Source organism: Triplophysa rosa, unplaced genomic scaffold, assembly GCF_024868665.1.
Source record: "Triplophysa rosa unplaced genomic scaffold, Trosa_1v2 scaffold347, whole genome shotgun sequence".
NCBI lineage: Eukaryota > Metazoa > Chordata > Actinopteri > Cypriniformes > Nemacheilidae > Triplophysa > Triplophysa rosa.
Window position 1 is genome coordinate 53,699 of NW_026634348.1, and position 4,606 is coordinate 58,304.

A 4,606-nucleotide genomic window follows, 5' to 3' on the forward strand; every position below is an offset into this window, starting at 1 on the left:
TACATTCATTTATTTATAATTTTTGCAGGTTTAGTCCTCCATAATGTACCTGCAGCAGTTCACCGCTGTCCTTTTTAACAGCGATGTGTCTCATTCAATGATAGAAGGGTTTTAAGTCCATAATGCAATTGTCTCTGAATATGAAATATGATCAAATGCATTAATCACACATTGTAAATACATATAACTGAAAGCTAGTGTGCCACACAATTTTAATTTAGAAGTACATCACAACACTTGCAAGTAGTCCATTGTTATATGTAGTACTGTTACATACTTCATAACTTAGATTTCAACATTCAAGGATCACTTAAAGACAAAGTCATCTGACGATGTTTGTTGGTATAGAAAAAGCAAACAGTCTTATCTAGAATGATTATTGTTATAATCTCTTGTGTGGTTTTAAGTCATATTAGTTTGTGAATTAGTGAAAATGAGCCAGTGGCTTTAATTTCTTGTTACGTAAAATGACCACTAGAGGATGGAATATGTCAATTATTTATATTTTCTGTGGTCACATGTTGAAAGGTCATAATGTGATTGGAAATCTAATGCTGTTGAATGTAAAAAGCTAACATGTTTTGTCAGGAAAGTGAAGTTCTGTGTCTTTATTAGGGTTGGGAATCGTTTCAATTTTATCGATTCCAATTCTGATGCTGCTTATCGATTTCGATTCTTATCGATTCCCAGTTTCGATTCCACAGTTGAAGTAAAACATTCAGATATCAACCTGTATGGTCATTTAGCCTGCTTATTGACTTGTTGCAAAATATATATATATATATTTATGAGCACCGTTTTGTGTATATTTACACATAGAAACTCACCTTTTCTGATTTATTACAATTTGTATTATCATAGTTGAACTACATCATGGTTAAACTGCAGTTACTATAATGCAACTATGGTTAATTTGTGATTCCTGTGCTTTAATGCAAATTCTATAACTAAACTATGCTTACTATAGTAAAAAATATCGATAATTTTCATAAGGGCTTTTATTGAGATATCAGCAGATCATGCAACGCATGTACTTTTCTGAAAATATGCACACAGGAATTGATAAGAGGAATTCAAATTTTAATCTCAAGTATCCGATTCCTAGCCTTTCGATTCCGATTCCAAATTGGAATTGATTTTCGATTCCCAACCCTAGTCTTTATTAATATATAATAATGTTAATGTTAATTGTGTTTAAATACAATAATGTTATATTAATTAAATATAAACTAATTATATTTTGTGCGTGCGTGTGTGCATCCGTCCTGATCATTCCCTGTCCCAGAGGCTGTGGCATAATCAACTTTGCCGATGACCACGACCTGATCTGTCTCAGACAGTAAGTGAAGTGAAGCAAAACATAGTAAATAGGTTCGCTATAGTCTTACGAGTGCTTTCTCGTGATCTCAACTTAATTCAACATTTTAGCCAATGCTGCCACACGGCCATTTGATTTACATGCCACAACTGAAAGTTCTGAAGAGGCTTATGGCTGCCCTGGCCTAAATGTTAGGTTGAGAGGAGAGGGGGTTTGGTGATGAGGCAAAACCCTGTGGAAGACTGAGGTCTTTCATCAAGGGGTGTGTTAGATTTAATTTCCGCATAAATGAATACAAGCCCACAAAATAAAGAATTGGGACGTTGTTAAGCTCACTGAATACATTGCTGGCTATATAGGAGGAAGGGATGCCTTCTGGCTATTCCTGGGAGGAGGGGATTCCTTCTAAGCTAAACATTCTTTGTCCGAACTGCTACACCTTATTTGGTCATTCTGTGAATCCCTGGACATATGAAACCTGCCACCGTAAAGACTTGTAGTTTCTAAAATAAATGAGTTCAAAAGCTCGATGCCTCTCTGTGTCTTGTTTTTGTGCTCCCAGATCTGAAGAAGAATTCTCTCACAACATCCAACCTATTTCTGATTTGATTTTACTGGTGATCCAAAACACATGCATTTGTGAATAAAATACACCAGACTTGAAAAGTTATGCCAGTGAATATGATTGCGCTAAATGAGTTGGAACAAAGAAATATGGGAACTATAATTCATTGTGAATGGCAACGGTTTGAGGAATGCCCTCTAGTGGATGACAAGGGCACTCCAGCTAGTGACAAAAATAAAACGGTGTCATTTTTATTCTTTCCTGTTGCATAAATTCAGAGTTTAAACAAGTGATGAGAAAAGCCACGAGGGTAAACATTAGTAGGCCACATTAGAAATATAAAAACATGTAAAAAAATGTTTTACAGACTATGGGTTAAAATGGATAAATGAGATAAATATTAGAAATATTGAATTTGTGTTGTATCTCTCATACAATTCTTAGAGTCCAAGAGTCATGTTTGTGTCTGGAATAGTGAAGAATATGGAGTCTGTTGTAGGGCAGACAGTTGTATCTACTACTGTACTATACAGCTAATGTCATGAGCACGTTCAGACAAAGCAATGCTGTATAGTTTCATCCTGTTTTGCAGATATTGCAGTAATAGACCGGGTGACAGACAAGCCCGTATCAAACAGAGTAAAAAGAGCACATTCAAGTGATGATATTTCAAAGCAAAATATTCAACAATAAATTATTACAACTGGAAAAAGACACAAGAAAGTAGAAAAACAATGACATCTTGTTTATTATAAGGAAACCAACAATCAAATATTTAAAAAGTACATATAAGCATTGTACAATAAGTCTAAAAATATACTGTATGTTATGTCCCACACTGAGGCAGACAGGTTACCGCTTTACATCAACTTTTAGACATTTAACAGACACTTTTATTTCAAGCGACCTACAGAGAGATTCGGAAACAAGAAAGTGATATGTCATAGGAGGCAAGAACACATAAATTACATAATTACAATCTAGAAATATATATTCTTAAATGTGCCATTGTTACTCTTGATATTAGATTTAGATTCAACTTTATTGTCATTACACATGTACAAGGCAACAAAATGTCACCTCTGCATGTAACCCATCCAGAGAGTAGTGAACACACGTACACCCGGAGCAGTGGGCAGCTATCACTGCAGCGCCCGGGGAGCAAGTAGGGGTCAGGTGCCTTGCTCAAGGGCACCTCAGTCGTTACCCGCCGGCCCTGGGAATCCAACCAGCAACCTTCTGGTCACAAGTCCGACTCTCTAACCATTAGGCCATTGGATTCAGATCCAATACTGCACTTCACAAATGAATTCATGATTTATAATATTTGTGGGATTATTTTGTTAGCTGGGAGGCGATTATCAACAATAAGCATAATATCTCATTACATACATATTCAGAATTGAATCTAAATACAATAATGTACAAATGCATTGTTATTCACATTTACATAAACATTTCAATAAATGTCAATGGTGTTCTTTCCCATCACACACATACACTAAACCCTCCACTCCCACAGCAAATGTGCCGATGTGACACAGAAAGCTCAGATTGAATCCTGCTGCATTTGAGCCCTTGCTTTATAGTGAGCTGGACCAGAAAAACATGAAACGACAAACAATCAACAGTTTGTGTTTGTGTGTTAAGATCTGTAACAGACGTCTCTCGTGTTGAGCTCTTCTGAGTCACTGATGTTGTTTGTCCAGTAGGAGGCAGTAAACAACTCTTGTAGTTTATGACAAAACACAGTCGCTTGATTCAACTTTTGGCTCAATACTGTAAACATTAAAGAGAAACATCAGACATTATTATTATGAACTCATTACAGTGATTATCAACAGATATCATATAACTTGTGTAATGATCATAAAAGATGATAAATATCAATTTACACACTTCTAAAGTGACTTACAAATGAGAATAACAACAGAAACAATCCAAAGAACAACACAACACAGGTAGTGTAAACATAAGACTAATAGATGAAAGTGTATTTATAAAGAGTCACTTTCATCAACAAATAGTACAAATTATAATGACTATTGAATTTAATAACAAAATGATCATTTAAGAATAAATGTATAACTCACAGTAGTTTCTGTAGTTGACAGTGTGGATCCTTCAGTAGATCAGAGAGCATCTTCACTCCTGAATCTCCTGGATTATTATATCTCAGATTGAGTTCTCTCAGATGTGAGGGGTTTGATCTCAGAGCTGAAGTCAGAGCAACACAACCTTCAGATCCAATACTGCAGTTAAACAGCCTGTAACAAGACAAAACTCTTCACACTTACAGCAAATGAATTCATGATTTATAATATTTGTGGGATTATTGTCAGTTAACAGAGAAACACATGGCAGAGATTGAAACATCATTCAGAGATATAAATTGCTGGTGTTGGATTTAAAACTCTTCTACCAGCACAGAAAAAATAAATGTGTCTTTACATCTGAAATTACTTGTGAGGGCAAAATCTCCTGTAGCTCAGAGGTTAGATCAAGACACTAGCAATGCCAAGGTCATGGGTTCGATCCCAGAGGATTGAACATAGTTAGAAACAAAAAATGTATAGTAGCCTATAATGTAATGCAAGTCGCTTTGGATAAAAGTGTCTCATAAATGTGTAAATGACTTGAAGTTGATGAAAGAGTTTTACACGTCCTTATATACAAACATTTCTTATTATTTCTTCTAATGACATAATAACACTTTCACTCAC

The 4,606-nt window shown here is 35.3% G+C and overlaps 1 long non-coding RNA gene across 1 annotated transcript in view; it reads right to left on the reverse strand.

Moving 5' to 3' along the window:
- Nucleotides 1-2,607: 2,607 nt before the first annotated feature.
- The window catches only part of LOC130550490 (uncharacterized), a 4,459-nt gene continuing 2,460 nt past the window's right edge, over nucleotides 2,608-4,606 (reverse strand). The window contains exons 2-3 of the long non-coding RNA XR_008962431.1: nucleotides 3,977-4,150; nucleotides 2,608-3,662 (exon numbers count right to left, since the gene is read on the reverse strand). This is a non-coding gene — a long non-coding RNA (uncharacterized LOC130550490). The remainder of the gene's footprint in view (nucleotides 3,663-3,976; nucleotides 4,151-4,606) is intronic.